The sequence below is a fragment of the Hyla sarda genome, chromosome 7 (assembly GCF_029499605.1).
Source record: "Hyla sarda isolate aHylSar1 chromosome 7, aHylSar1.hap1, whole genome shotgun sequence".
NCBI classification, from domain to species: domain Eukaryota; kingdom Metazoa; phylum Chordata; class Amphibia; order Anura; family Hylidae; genus Hyla; species Hyla sarda.
The window spans coordinates 175,743,796-175,760,629 of record NC_079195.1 but is presented as its reverse complement, the minus strand read 5'-3'; the positions used below and the strand labels follow the sequence as shown (position 1 = coordinate 175,760,629).

The 16,834-nt window shown below is 43.5% G+C and overlaps 1 long non-coding RNA gene across 1 annotated transcript; it reads left to right on the top strand.

Moving 5' to 3' along the window:
• The first annotated feature begins 253 nt into the window (after window positions 1-253).
• Window positions 254-16,166, top strand: LOC130282750 (uncharacterized). The gene is made up of 4 exons (XR_008846519.1): window positions 254-521; window positions 13,891-13,925; window positions 14,048-14,082; window positions 15,807-16,166. It is a non-coding gene; the product is annotated as an uncharacterized LOC130282750 (long non-coding RNA).
• Window positions 16,167-16,834: the final 668 nt, after the last annotated feature.

Genomic DNA, 16,834 nt, shown 5'->3' with positions numbered 1-16,834 from the left:
GCGGGTCACATATGATTAGTTCCCTGATGTGGGGACAGCGTGCTGCAGATGACAATTCATTCATTCTCTGATGTGGGGACTGCAGGGTGAGAAGCTGACAATGCGCCCGCAGGGGGAATCATGATGGCGCTGCAGCTGACATGTTACTAATTCCCCACGCCATGGGGACTGTGCGCCCGCGGGGGGAATCATGATAGCCGATTCCCCCAGCGGGCACACGGTCACCATGGCGAGGAAGGGGTTTACAAGTCAGCCGCAGCGCTGATACAAGGTATTCAGTAAACTGTGAGCCGGGCGCAGAGCTGGCTGACAGCGGGAGGAGACATCCAACCTCCCGCAACAATTCAATGAATATTCTTTGCAGGGTTGTGGAAAAGGGGCGAAACCATTGCAGGAGAAAGAAAACAGCAACGCCTGCAGCACTGACGTCTTATCAACAACAGTGAACAAACATGGCCGTGAGTATGGACGACAGTCAAAAGCAACCAGAAAAACGAATGAACTTCCATCACAGAAAAGAGGTCAGTAAAAAACATAGATGCTGTGGACAGATGTATAACATGTGATGTACAAAAGTGCTAAACTCGCTACAAACACGATAGATAACCATAACAGACAGACCAAGACAGAGCTTTTTGGTAAAGCAAATCATTCTACTGTTTACCGAAAACGAAATGAGGCCTACAAAGAAAAGAACACAGTACTTACAGTGAAATATGGTGGAGGTTCAATGATGTTTTTGGGTTGTTTAGCTGCCTCTGGCACTGGGTGCCTTGAAACGCACATCCCAGTGTCAGAAAGCTGGGTTTGCGTCCGAGATCTTGGGTCTTCCAGCAGGATAATAAACATACATCAAAAAGCACCCAGAAATGGATGACAAAGCGCTGGAGAGTTTTGAAGTGGCAGCAATGAGTCCAGATCTAAATTCCATTGAACACCTGTGGAGAGATCTAAAAATTGCTGTTGGGAAAAGGCGCCTTCCAATAAGAGAGACCTGGAGCAGTTTGCAAAGGAAGAGTGGTCCAGACCATTTTTGTAGTTTGGTGTGACATTATGTCCAATTTGTTTATTTTCCTCCCTTTTTTGGTTTAGTTCCAATACACACAAAGGGAATAAACATGTGTATAGCAAAACATGTGTTACTGCAATCCTTTTCTGTGAGAAATACTTAATTTTCTTTTCAGGGGTGACAACATTTATGGCCATGACTGTAGGTCTACAGGAGAAAGAAGTTAGAATCTCATGACATGGACAGTTTAGAAATGTTGGGTACACTCTCATATGTCATGCAGAACAAGGAGGGTACGCCTGTGCATACATCATAAATACTTCCCCCAAATTTACCATGAAAAAGATGCACGTTCTTCATAAACAGCTTAGATCTAAGCAGGTTCTAAAGAGCAGCCTAAGCTGGACGGAGATTGTGCAAAAAAAATTAAAAAAAAATGCAACAATTATAATTGTTTCAATCGATAAATCAGCTAGCACTGCAAAAGGCAAAGCACATCTGACTTTACCCAGTGGAGTTTTGCTAAAACAACAATTATAATTCTGAATTGCACAAAATTGTTTACACAACAAAGCTGGGAAAAAATAACTATACATTTTCCTCAAACTTCTCCACATGTACAACCTGGGCATCAGGGGCGGACATATCACTTGTTCAGCCGGTTCGGCTGCACAGGGGCCCAGCGTGTTAGGGGGCCCATCTAATGGCCCAGGTCACAGCATGGGCCTCACAGTCTGGGCCCCTGCAGGGCCCCCTGCCAGTACTTCATACTAAATGCTGCAGCAACAGGTCCCGGACCTGCCGGTGACAGCAGTAATTTACCTTTAAACCGGCCGGGCGAGACGGACAGGCAGGGCCGTCATCGGGGGGTACAACCGGTACCCCCGTAAGGGCCCGGACCCTCAGGGAGGCCCGACTGGCCCCAACACTCTTTCTTGCGAGTCAGTGAGTGACTGTCACTCACTGACGGTTGGGGGGGGGGGGGGGCGCCTCACTGTACACTGACTGACTACATCACATTCTTTTTTCTTATGTTCCAGCCCTGCTCTGTCTGTTGCCCAGACTGGACAGCGGGGGCTGGAGCGAGAGGGAGCGCCGTCCGGAGGGCAGCACTCTGTCACTTTATAATGTCAGGGGCTGCAGTTGGTATGAGACCTGCCTGTGCGCGGCTCTCAGTTACCAGCAGGGCCTGCTAGTAGCAGCTGGCCAGTGACGTCAGCTCACATGTCCCTCCTCTTCCTGCCCAGTGCCTGCAATAGAGGAGCGGAGCAGCGGGCTACACTGCACACAGGTACTTACTTGTATGGGGGCAGTGTATGATGGCTGTGTGTGTGTGTGTATGGGGGCAGAGTGTGTGTGTGATGGCTGTGTGTGTATAAAGGGGCAGTGTGTGTATAAAGCAGCTGTGTATGTTTATATAGAAGCTGTATATGTGTATATAGAAGCTGTGTATGTTTATATAGAAGCTGTGTATGTTTATATAGAAGCTGTGTATATTTATATAGAAGCTGTATATGTGTATATAGAAGCTGTGTATGTTTATATAGAAGCTGTGTATGTGTATATAGAAGTTGTGTGTGTGTGTGTATGATGGCCATGTGTGTATACAGGGGCAGTGTGTGTATATAGAGGCAGTGTATTTATTTATGGCCATGTGTGTATGATGGCAGTGTGTGTCTATATAGTGGCAGTGTATATGCATATAGAAGCTGTGTATGTGTATGATGGCCATGTGTGTATATATATATATAGTGGCAGTGTATGTGTATATAGTGGCTGTATATGTGTGTATAAAGGGACAGTGTGTGTATATATAGTGGCAGTGTATGTGTATATAATGGCTGTATATGTGTGTATGATGGCAGTGTGTGTCTATATAGTGGCAGTGTATATGCATATAGAAGCTGTGTATGTGTATGATGGCCATGTGTGTATATATATATATAGTGGCAGTGTATGTGTATATAGTGGCTGTATATGTGTGTATAAAGGGACAGTGTGTGTATATATAGTGGCAGTGTATGTGTATATAATGGCTGTATATGTGTGTATGCTGGCAGTGTGTGTATATATAGTGGCAGTGTATGTGTATATAGTGGCTGTATATGTGTGTATGATGGCAGTGTGTGTATATATAGTGGCAGTGTGTGTATATATAGTGGCAGTGTATGTGTATATAGTGGCTGTATATGTGTGTATGATGGCAGTGTGTGTATATATAGTGGCAGTGTATGTGTATATAGGGGCTGTATATGTGTGTATGATGGCAGTGTGTGTATATAGTGGCAGTGTGTGTATATATAGTGGCAGTGTATGTGTATATAGTGGCTGTATATGTGTGTATGATGGCAGTGTGTGTATATATAGTGGCAGTGTATGTGTATATAGTGGCTGTATATGTGTGTATGACGGCAGTGTGTGTCTATATAGTGGCAGTGTATGTGTATATAGTGGCTGTATATGTGTGTATGATGGCAGTGTGTGTCTATATAGTGGCAGTGTATGTGTATATAGTGGCTGTATATGTGTGTATGATGGCAGTGTGTGTATATAGTGGCAGTGTATGTGTATATAGTGGCTGTATATGTGTGTATGATGGCAGTGTGTGTATATATAGTGGCAGTGTATTTGTATATAGTGACTGTATATGTGTGTATGATGGCAGTGTGTGTCTATATAGTGGCAGTGTTTGTGTATATAGTGGCTGTATATGTGTGTATGATGGCAGTGTGTGTCTATATAGTGGCAGTGTATGTGTATATAGTGGCTGTATATGTGTGTATGATGGCAGTGTGTGTATATATAGTGGCAGTGTGCGTATATATAGTGGCAGTGTATGTGTATATAGTGGCTGTATATGTGTGTATGCTGGCAGTGTGTGTATATATAGTGGCAGTGTATGTGTATATAGTGGCTGTATATGTGTGTATGATTGGCAGTGTGTGTATATATAGTGGCAGTGTGTGTATATATACAACAACAAAAAACGTGGTCTCAAATGGCTGGAGATGCTCAACCCCAAATGCAGTTGTGCATATATACTGGGGGAGCAGATCCTGCCCTTGTAGTCCGTTGCTAGGGGCGATCCCCAGCATAAAAATGCATACAATGGAGGATGCCTGCAGCGGACTACAAGTGCCACAATAGAATCCTACACCAGATAAACGGTGTGGATGTGTAACAATTAGAATAATACAATACAGAAATTTAGGTGCACTACTGTGGTAGATGTATACAGTGACATTGGCTAATCCCTCAACACTGATGTTAAAATTGAGACATTCGCCAGTGTATCCTTATATAAAGGACACACCAGAGCCCGCACACCAACGCCAAGGTTTATCAGATGGCACGGGACCTAACGCTAACCTACCTGTGCGTAATAAGCAAAAACCAGGGGCCAGTGGGCAATTACAGCAGCACTAGGTCGACATGCAGCCTGCTCTCAGTTCCCTCCAGCGTGACTAAGCACACATACAATGGAAGGGGGGAGAAAGGCTACAAGCCCCACCCAAGTTGGCTGATATAGGTGCATGGCCTCACAGGTGCAACCCTAATGCTGCCTGGAAAGTGTTCAAGGCGCATTAACATATGGAGTTTACACACCTCCACGTATAAATTTACAAACAACAACAAAAAACGTGGTCTCAAATGGCTGGAGATGCTCAACCCCAAATGCAGTTGTGCATATATACTGGGGGAGCAGATCCTGCCCTTGTAGTCCGTTGCTACGTGGAGGTGTGTAAACTCCATATGTTAATGCGCCTTGAACACTTTCCAGGCAGCATTAGGGTTGCACCTGTGAGGCCATGCACCTATATCAGCCAACTTGGGTGGGGCTTGTAGCCTTTCTCCCCCCTTCCATTGTATGTGTGCTCAGTCACGCTGGAGGGAACTGGGAGCAGGCTGCATGTCGACCTAGTGCTGCTGTAATTGCCCACTGGCCCCTGGTTTTTGCTTATTACGCACAGGTAGGTTAGCGTTAGGTCCCGTGCCATCTGAGAAACCTTGGCGTTGGTGTGCGGGCTCTGGTGTGTCCTTTATATAAGGATACACTGGCGAATGTCTCAATTTTAACATCAGTGTTGAGGGATTAGCCAATGTCACTGTATACATCTACCACAGTAGTGCACCTAAATTTCTGTATTGTATTATTCTAATTGTTACACATCCACACCGTTTATCTGGTGTAGGATTCTATTGTGGCACTTGTAGTCCGCTGCAGGCATCCTCCATTGTATGCATTTTTATGCTGGGGATCGCCCCTAGCAATGGACTACAAGGGCAGGATCTGCTCCCCCAGTATATATGCACAACTGCATTTGGGGTTGAGCATCTCCAGCCATTTGAGACCACGTTTTTTGTTGTTGTTTATACGTGGAGGTGTGTAAACTCCATATGTTAATGCGCCTTGAACACTTTCTAGGCAGCATTAGGGTTGCACCTGTGAGGCCATGCACCTATATCAGCCAACTTGGGTGGGGCTTGTAGCCTTTCTCCCCCCTTCCATTGTATGTGTGCTCAGTCACGCTGGAGGGAACTGGGAGCAGGCTGCATGTCGACCTAGTGCTGCTGTAATTGCCCACTGGCCCCTGGTTTTTGCTTATTACGCACAGGTAGGTTAGCGTTAGGTCCCGTGCCATCTGAGAAACCTTGGCGTTGGTGTGCGGGCTCTGGTGTGTCCTTTATATAAGGATACACTGGCGAATGTCTCAATTTTAACATCAGTGTTGAGGGATTAGCCAATGTCACTGTATACATCTACCACAGTAGTGCACCTAAATTTCTGACTGACTGACTACATCACATTCTTTTTTCTTATGTTCCAGCCCTGCTCTGTCTGTTGCCCAGACTGGCCAGCGGGGGCTGGAGCGAGAGGGAGCGCCGTCCGGAGGGCAGCACTCTGTCATTTTAAAATGTCAGGGGCTGCAGTTGGTATGAGACCTGCCTGTGCGCGGCTCTCAGTTACCAGCAGGGCCTGCTAGTAGCAGCTGGCCAGTGACGTCAGCTCACATGTCCCTCCTCTTCCTGCCCAGTGCCTGCAATAGAGGAGCGGAGCAGCGGGCTACACTGCACACAGGTACTTACTTGTATGGGGGCAGTGTATGATGGCTGTGTGTGTGTGTGTATGGGGGCAGAGTGTGTGTGTGATGGCTGTGTGTGTATAAAGGGGCAGTGTGTGTATAAAGCAGCTGTGTATGTTTATATAGAAGCTGTATATGTGTATATAGAAGCTGTGTATGTTTATATAGAAGCTGTGTATGTTTATATAGAAGCTGTGTATATTTATATAGAAGCTGTATATGTGTATATAGAAGCTGTGTATGTTTATATAGAAGCTGTGTATGTGTATATAGAAGTTGTGTGTGTGTGTGTATGATGGCCATGTGTGTATACAGGGGCAGTGTGTGTATATAGAGGCAGTGTATTTATTTATGGCCATGTGTGTATGATGGCAGTGTGTGTCTATATAGTGGCAGTGTATATGCATATAGAAGCTGTGTATGTGTATGATGGCCATGTGTGTATATATATATATAGTGGCAGTGTATGTGTATATAGTGGCTGTATATGTGTGTATAAAGGGACAGTGTGTGTATATATAGTGGCAGTGTATGTGTATATAATGGCTGTATATGTGTGTATGCTGGCAGTGTGTGTATATATAGTGGCAGTGTATGTGTATATAGTGGCTGTATATGTGTGTATATATAGTGGCAGTGTGTGTATATATAGTGGCAGTGTATGTGTATATAGTGGCTGTATATGTGTGTATGATGGCAGTGTGTGTATATATAGTGGCAGTGTATGTGTATATAGGGGCTGTATATGTGTGTATGATGGCAGTGTGTGTATATATAGTGGCAGTGGGTGTATATATAGTGGCAGTGTATGTGTATATAGTGGCTGTATATGTGTGTATGATGGCAGTGTGTGTATATATAGTGGCAGTGTATGTGTATATAGTGGCTGTATATGTGTGTATGACGGCAGTGTGTGTCTATATAGTGGCAGTGTATGTGTATATAGTGGCTGTATATGTGTGTATGATGGCAGTGTGTGTCTATATAGTGGCAGTGTATGTGTATATAGTGGCTGTATATGTGTGTATGATGGCAGTGTGTGTATATAGTGGCAGTGTATGTGTATATAGTGGCTGTATATGTGTGTATGAGGAGACTGAGGATGGAGTGCGTGGGGTGTATGGGGTGATGAGGAGACTGAGGATGGGGTGCGTGGGGTATATGGGGTGATGAGGAGACTGAGGATGGAGTGCATGGGGTGATGAGGAGACTGAGGATGGGGTGCGTGGGGTATATGGAGGTGATGAGGAGACTGAGGATGGAGTGCATGGGGTGATGAGGAGACTGAGGATGGGGTGCGTGGGGTGTATGGGGTGATGAGGAGACTGAGGATGGAGTGCATGGGGTGATGAGGAGACTGAGGATGGGGTGCATGGGGTGATGAGGAGACTGAGGATAGGGTGCGTGGGGTATATGGGCTGATGAGGAGACTGAGGATGGAGTGCGTGGGGTGTATGGGATGATTCAGTGGTTGGTACAGTATTTGGCAGTATTATATTCAGGGGTACAGTGGTTGGCAGTATTCAGGGGGTACAGTGGTTGGCAGTATTATATTCAGGGGGTACAGTATTTGGCAAAGTTATAACGATTATTGTCATCATACAGAGGATGAGGATCTACTGACAAATTAAGGAACCAATGATGTCCAGGTGTCAGACTCTGCAGAGAAGATGGAAGTAATCCTGGTGTCTGGACCAGAGGAAGAAGAAAAGTAAAGACAACAGAGAAGACGTCACTCAGGTCAGTGATATCATTGTGTATTTTCCTAACTGTCCCATCAGAGCTGTAGTCACTGATATCATTGTGTAGTCTCCTGACTGTCCCATCAGCTGTAGTCACTTCAGACATGATGGGAGTTGCAGCTTTCCAACATCTGGGGAGCCACTTGAACCAAGGTGATTGGTGGGGGTCCCATGAGTCAGACCCCCACTATAAAAATGGCTGTTTATTTTAAAATGCCTGGGCCTATTTTTGGTCCCAGTCTGGCCCTGCCTGTAAGTCACTTCTCTTACTAAGGAGCCAAGGAACCAGGGGGTGCCAAGGGGTGTCGTGCTAAGTCAAGGGGTGCGAGTGTAAAGGGGAGCACTGCCCTCTGCCTTCCAGCTAGATACGGGTCAGGCTGACCCGGGGGAGTACTCATGGGGCCTGGTCCGCACACTGAGAGGGACAGGGGCCACCCGGAGCCCACCTCAGGAGCCGTTCCATCCACCTGTGGTGGACAAGGCAAGTGGTGACACTACACGGGCGGGGTAAGTGGAGGCACTCCGGTGGGGTCTAGGTACATGAGGGGGCACAGTGCTGGTGGGGGGGGGGCCAGGCACATTCTTTGCACAGGGGCCCTCTGCTGTCTGTGTCCGCCCCTGCTGGGCATAACGTGATTGGCATAATACAGGAATTTAGGTGCACTACTGTGGTAGATGTAAACAATGACATTGGCTAACCCTCAAAACTGATGTTAAAATTGAGACATTAGCCAGTATATCCTTATATGAAGGACATACCTGAGCCCGCACACCAACGCCAAGGTTTCTCAAGTGGCTTGGGACCTAACACTAAACCTACCTGTGCGTGATAAGCAAAACCAGGGGCCAGTGGGCAATTACAGCAGCATTAGGTCCAACTCACAGCCTCCTCCCAGGTACCCTCCAGTGTGACTGAGCACACATACAATGGAAGGAGGGAGAGAGGCTACAAGCCCCACCTAAGTTGGCTGATATAGTTGCCGGCCTCACAGGTGCACCTTAATGCTGCCTGGAAGATGTTCACGGCGCATTACATATGGAGTTTACACACCTCCAAGTATAAAGTTTAAACAACAACAAAGACATGGTCTCAAATGGCTGGAGGTGCTCAACCCCAAATGAGGTTGTGCATTTATGCTGGGGGAGCAGATCCTGCCCTTGTGGTCTGTTGCTAGAGGCAATCCGCAGCATAAAAATGCATACAATGGGGGATGCCCCCCAAGGCCTGCTATGTGTGTCATTTTAGCAACCTGAAGGTTAGAGGTGAGAACCCTCCTTGTGAGGATCAAAAGAAATAGCAAAATTATTATTATTTTTTTTTTTAAATCACCTATTCCATATTTTTTAGATGAAATATAAAAAACACATATGTGGCAAAATTGCTATACTTATTTATGACCTTCGCCAGAACAGAGGAGGCAGAAGAGAAATCTCTGTTGGTAGATTTATCTTCTGCCTACCTACTGTGGGGACATACCTGTTTAACCCCTTAAGGACCGGGGTTTTTTCCGTTTTTGCATTTTCGTTTTTTGCTCTTTGCCTTTAAAAAATCATAACTCTTTCAATTTTGCACCTAAAAATCCATATGATGGCTTATTTTTTGCACCACCAAATCTACTTTGTAATGACGTCAGTCATTTTTCCCAAAAATCTACGGTGAAACAGAAAAGAAAATCATTGTGAGACAAAATTGGGGGCTTCCGTTTCTACGTAGTACATTTTTCGGTAAAAATGACACCTGAAATTTATTCTGTAGGTTCATACGGTTAAAATGATACCCTACTTATATAGGTTTGATTTTGTCGTACTTCTGGAAAAAATCATAACTTCATGCAGGAAAATTAATAAGTTTAAAATTGTCATTTCTGACCCCTATAACTTTTTATTTTTCCACGTATGGGGCGGTATGAGGGCTCATTTTTTGCGCCGTGATCTGAAGTTTTTAACGGTACCATTTTTGCATTCATAGGACTTATTGATCGCTTTTTATTCATTTTTTCATGACATAAAAAGTGACCAAAAATGCACTATTTTGGACTTTGGAATTTTTTTGCGCGTACGCCATTGACCATGCGGTTTAATTAACGATATATTTTTATAATTCGGACATTTCCGCACGCGGCGATACCATATATGTTTATTTTTATTTTATTTACACTGTGTTTTTTTTTTATGGGAAAAGGGGAGTGATTCAAACTTTTAATAGGGAAGGGGTTAAATGATCTTTATTGACTTTTTTTTTCACTTTTTTTTTGCAGTGTTATAGGTCCCATAGGGACCTATAACACTGCACACACTGATCTTTCACATTGATCACTGGTTTCTCATAAGAAACCAGTGATCGATGATTCTGCCGCTTGACTGCTCATGCCTGGATCTCAGGCACTGAGCAGTCATTCGGCGATCGGACAGCGAGGAGGCAGGTAGGGGCCCTCCTGCTGTCCTGTAAGCTGTTCGGGATGCCGCGATTTCGCCCCGGCTATCCCGAACAGCCCGACTGAGCTAGCCGGCACACTTTCACTTTCGACGCGGCATTCAACTTTGGTCACCCGTTCACACGCACTAAAACCCAGGGACTCTCTCCTAGGACTGTATCCACCTTTTCCAGCCCACCGGAGCACCTGAAAGCTGAACTAATTTATGCGGCTAAAGTCAGCAACTGCAGAGCCGAGAAGTTCGTGATGAATCGAATCACTGTAACTTCGCTCATCTCTAGAAGACACCATAGACCTATAAAAATTATATAGAGATTGTCTGCAAAGCAGAAAACTGATGAAACATGCCATATATAGTGAAACCTGTTTGTGTTGACTACCCTAATTTTATGTGTTTTAGGTTTACTTACCCCTTAGGGACTCAGGTTTTGTTTTTTGCACGTTTGTTTTTCCCCCTCACCTTCTAAAAATCATAACTCTTTCAGTTTTCCACCTACAGATCTAGAATGGGGCAAAAACCTATTTCGTCAGCCACCAATTGTGCAAGTTCTCCCCCTTAAAAGATGAGAGAGGCCTGTAATTTTTATCATAGGTATACCTCAACTATGAGAGACACAATGAGAAAAAAAAAAAACATAAAATCACATTGCCTGATTTCTAAAGAATTTATTTGAAAATTATGGTGGAAAATAAGTATTTGGTCAATAACAAAAGTTCATCTCAATACTTTGTTATATACACTTTGTTGGCAATGACAGAGGTCAAATGTTTTCTGTAAGTCTTCACAAGGTTTTCACACACTGTTGCTGGTATTTTGGCCCATTCCTCCATGCAGATCTCCTCTAGAGCAGTGATGTTTTTTGGGGCTGTTGCTGGGTAACAGGGACTTTCAACTCCCTCCAAAGGATTTCTATGGGGTTGAGATCTGGAGACAGGCTAGGCCACTCCAGGACCTTAAAATGCTCCTTACAAAGCCACTCCTTCATTGCCTGGGCGGTGTGTTTGGGATCATTGTCATGCTGAAGGACTCATCTTCAATGCCCTCGCTAATGGAAGGAGGTTTTCACACAAAATCTCATGATACATGGCCCCATTCATTCTTTCCTTTACACAGATCAGTCGCCCTGGTCTCTTAGCAGGAAAAACATCCCCAAAGCAAGATGTTTCCACCCCATGCTTTACAGTAGGTATGGTGTTCTTTGGATGCAACTCAGCATTCTTTCTCCTCCAAACACGACGAGTTGAGTTTTTATCAAAAAGTTCTACTTTGGTTTCATCTGACCATAGGACAATCTCCCAATACTCTTCTGGATCATCCAAATGCTCTCTAGCAAACTTCAGATGGGCCCAAAAATGTACTGATTCGAGTCCCTGGCCCCGTAGTGTGTTACTGATGGTAGCCTTTGTTACTTTGGTCCCAGCTCTCTGCAGGTCATTCACTAGGTCCCCCCACCCCCCATGTGGTTTTGTGATTTTTGCTCACCGTTTTTGTGATCATTTTGACACCACGGGGTGAGATCTTGCGTGGAGCCCCAGATCTAGGGAGATGATCAGTGGTCTTGTCTGTCTTCCATTTTCTAATAATTGCTCCCACAGTAGATTTCTTCACACCAAGCTTCTTGCCTATTACATATTCAGTTTTCCCAGCCTGGTAAAGGTCTATAGTTTTGTTTCTGGTGTCCTTTGACAGCTCATTGGTCATGGCCATAGTGGAATTTGGAGTGTGACTGTTTGAGGTTGTGGACAGGTGTCTTTAATACAAGTTCAAACAGGCGCCATTAATACAGGTAACGAGTGGAGGACATAGGAGACTCTTAAAGAAGAAGTTACAGGTCTGTGAGAGCCAAAAATCTTTCTTGTTTGTAGGTGACCAAATACTTATCTTCCACCATAATTTGTAAATAAATTCTTAAAAAATAAGAATGTGATTTTACAGATAATTTTTTCTCATAGTTGAGGTATACCTATGATGAAAATTACAGGCCTCATCTCTCTCATCTTTTTAAGTGGTAAAACTTGCACAATTGGTGGCTGACTATGTACTTTTTTGCCCCACTGTAAATGCCCCATATGTGGACAGAAAGTACCTTGCAGGTGCACTACAATGCTCAGGAGGGAAGGAGCAACTTTGGGATTTTGGAGAGAGAATTTAGCTAAAATGGTTTTTGGGGGCCCGCATGGTGCCAAACAGCAAAAAAAAAAAAAAAACACCACAATATTTGGGAAACTAAATCCCTCAAGGAACATAACAAGGGGTACAGTGAGCTGTAACATCCCACAGGTGTTTGACAAACTTTTCGTTAAAAGTAGGACGTGAAAATGATTTTTTTTTTCAATAAAATGTTGGTGTTACCCCAAATTTTTCATTTTCACAAGGGATAATAGGAGAAAACTCTGTGGACCTAAAGTGCTCTGCGGGCCCACTACAATGCTCATGAGGGAAGACGCGCTATTTGGCTTTTGAAGAGAGAATTTAGCCAGAATAGGTTTTGGGGGCCATGTCACACTTACAAAGCCCCAATTGTGCCAGGACAGTGGAAACCACCCTCCTCTGACCCCATTTTGGAAACTACACCCCTCAAGGAATGTAATAAGGGGTTCAGTGAGCATCTACACCCCACAGATTTTTTACCCCATTTTCGAACAGTGGGCCATGGAAATGCTGGTGTATCCCCTAATTTTTTTTTATTTTACAAGGAATAATAGGAGAAAACAGCTCCCAAAATTTGCAACCCAAGTATGTAAATACCCCTTATGGGGATGTAAAGTGTTCACGGCAAGGGGGTGCACGGCAGGGCTCAAGAGGGAAGAAGCGCCATTTGGCTTTTTGGAAAGAGAATTTAGATGGAATAGTTTTGGGGGGCCATGCTGCATTTATAAAGGCCCCATGGTGCCCAGACAGTGGAAACCACCCACATGTGACACCATTTTGGAAACTATTTTATCTCATAGACCAACTTATTAGGTGGCCCAAAAAAAAACCTTTTTAATCCCACACCACTTAAAATCGTATACTTTAATATTAAACTCACACACCAAGTGACCTAAAACCACAGGAATAGCCCTACATTTCATATGTCTGTATTGAATGCCTGTTATACATGCCGCCAGACTTGCAGTGTTTATGTCATATAAGTACACAGTCCCAGCGTCTGCAGTACGCTAGGACATGTCTGGCTATCCTGCTGTTTAAAACTTGTAAGTTCAGGTCCCCCTCAACAGTTTCACCACATCCATGGCTTTGTCAAGAGGTCCGGGACTGCTTTTAAAAAAAAAATTATATTAGGATGCGCGAGAACTTATCTTATTTTCACTGCCATTAGTGTCGAATAGGACACGTACCAGTTGCTACGTGTGACTCCTGCACATCTTGTTGTCATATGGTGCTGTCGCAGGTATGCATAACTGCATCTATCAAGATGTGCAAACACTTGGTCTTTAATGATGATGTACTTGACTTCTGGCTGCATATACAGGGTACTATAGGGGATTAACCCTTCTGTTTCTCTTCAGAATATATTCTCTTACTGTAAAGAAGTTTTATTGTTTTTAGATATTGCTTCTGACTAGTCTATTCCTATCTATAGTAAATGGGTGCCAATAATATTGTTTCTTTATAGGTCCGAGACTCTATTACCATTCCACCTTCATTTAGGTAAGTGACATTATTATATAATTTATAGACAATGAATAATCATGATTTGGGGACTAAACACCCATCTACCTAATCAGTACATCTACATTGTGTACCCATGATCATATTTATTTTCCTTGTAGATCTAGTCATCTGGCATCATCTTACTTCTTTAAAGGTAAGTTTAATCCTTATAGTTATAGTCATTATATTATACCACTGTCAAATAGTTTCAAATAAGTTCTGATGTTCATTGGCATCCTAACTTTTGGATCTCACGACTCCCTCTCCTCTTAGTGATACTTCACATATCCCCTTATCAGTGCTATGTTCCTTTATCTAGATACCGCGACTAGGCGAGTTCTTTATTTAGTTATATCCATGTTTATATTCTTATTCTGTCCATTTATTCAAATGAACGCCACAAAATTGAAGCCCTCATTGAGTCCTTTTGGACTTAGACTTTATAGTCTGTGAATCCACTTAGATTCTTCACACAGCAGCTTCTTATCCAAATTACCACCTCTTGGTCCTAATCTGGGTCTTGCCAGACCCCAAAACCTCAAGCATGAGGCGTCCCCCCTCTGATAGTTGGAAATATGCCTCGCCAGTGGGTTGTCACCTCTTGTGTTAATCGTACTGATATGCTTCGAAACCCTTCTACGTAGTTGTTGAATAGCTTTGCCTACGTAGATTTTGGGGCAACTACACTGAGCAATGTAGATTACCTCAGTGTTTTGACAATTAATGAAGTCCCTAATCTCATACTTGCCATCTACGGGGTTAGTAAAATCTTTCTTTTTGGGCATAATTCTACAAAAGCTGCAATTATCACATGGAAAAAATCCTGTGGTGGTGGTTCTTAACCATGAGGTTGGTTGGTCCTCTACGTAGAAGCTCTTGACTATATCTTCTTTAATGTTCTTCCCCCTCCTATACGATATTGAGGGATAGGGGGTAAGTATTTCCTTTAGATCTTTATCCATTAACAGTAATGACCAGTATTTGTATAAAATATTCATTACCTCGTGATTACTCTGGTCAAAGGTGCCAATGCATCGTACTTGTTTTTTAGGTTCTGTGGTCGTTTTTTTCATTAAGTAGCAGCTTCCTCGGGGTGTCATGAGCCCTCGCAAAAGCTCTGTGCAACACCTTATTAGGGTAACCCTGTGCCCTAAATCTATGGTATAGCACCTTACTTTCTCTCAAGAAAGATTCTATATTGTTGGAACAATTCCGTTTCGCACGGAGGTATTGTCCAACTGGTATTCCTCTCTTCAGTGGACCTGGATGGAAACTTCTCCATTCTAGAAAGCTATTAGTAGAAGTAAGCTTTCTATATATCTCCGTATTTAGACTACCATCAATTTCCAAAAAGATCTTTAAATCCAAAAAATTTAGAGTGTGCTCGTGTATTTCACATGTGAAGTGCATTCCTATATTACTAGTGTTGAGTGCCTTTACGAAATCATAAAATAAGGTGATAGTGCCATCCCAAAAAAGCAAAGCATCATCTATGAACCTCCCCCAAAATAAAATGTGCTCAGTGTACTGGGAAAAGGTGTCAGAAAAAACAATGGTGTCCTCCCACCACCCTAAGAAAAGGTTTGCAAAATTTGGCACACAGGCCGTGCCCATAGCTGTGCCTTTCTTTTGTAAATAAAAGTGCTGATCAAATAAAAAGTAGTTATATGTCAAAAGGAATTTTAGTAGTGATAATACAAAATAATTGTGTCTAGTGAATTGTGTTCCCCTCGTGTTTAAGAAATAAGCTACTGCCTCTAAGCCTAAATCATGTCTAATATTTGTATACAAAGCCTCTACGTCCAGGCTTGCAATCAATGTGTAGGGCGGAAAGGAAATTTCCTGTAGCCTAGTAACCACATCTTTCATGTCTTTCAGGAAAGACGGGAGAGTTGAAACGAACGGAGCCAACATGCGGTCCACATAGTTACTAATCCCCTGTGTGAGATTGTCATTCCCCGAGATGATCAGTCTCCCTGGTATTGGGTCTTTCATTTTGTGTATCTTATGTATTATAGTCTTTTTTATCCATTACGACGATGTTGCCCCCCTTATCGGAGGGCTTGATTATAATAGAATCATTTTGTTCTAACTGTTTTAAAGCATGGGCCTCTCCTGGTGTTAGGTTAAATCTTCCTCTTCTGGGTTTTAGTTCATTAAGCTCTTTGCTCACTACCTCAACAAACATTTCTGTTTTTATATTGATTGAAAGGTGGGGTAAGCTTTGATTTCGGTTTGAGAGAGGTATGTGGAGGGGCTACCTCCCTCAACTCCGTTTCATTCTCCACCAAGAGATCATACAGGTCAGTAGTTACTTGTTCGTCCCTTTGAGCTGCTCCACTTGCACTATTTTCCAGATTTTTATGCATCTTGTGAAGAGCTAGCTTACGAGCGAATAAATTTCTATCCTTAGTCCAGGTGAATGCATTATAAATAGGTGCAGGCGTAAAGGAAAGACCTCTCTTCAAGACAGTTTGTTGATCTATGGTCAATTCCACTGAGGACAAATTACAAATTTGCATTTCTGCTTCATTCGCTTCATCTTCCCCTCTTATTAATGCTTCTGTTGTCCTGGGTACGCCCATTTGTCTCTGTCCCTTAGCTGGACACCTCCTCCAAAAAAAAGGTGGTTGTACATTCCCAGTCCGAGACGAGACTGGGGTTCCCATAGTTGGAGTCTGTATCATGGAGTTCATTAAGGGAGGTATAGGTGCATTTCCTACATTCATAGCGCCCGATATATGGGGCATTATCAATCCCATTGTCGAAGGTTGCATACCAGCAGCCAAGTGTCCAGCAGGTGAAGTAGAGGATGCCAATAGGGATGTTGCTCCAAATCCATTCCCCTCTAATCTCTGGGGTCCCACACTCATATTTCCCTTGCATGATGTTTGAATCTGAACCAG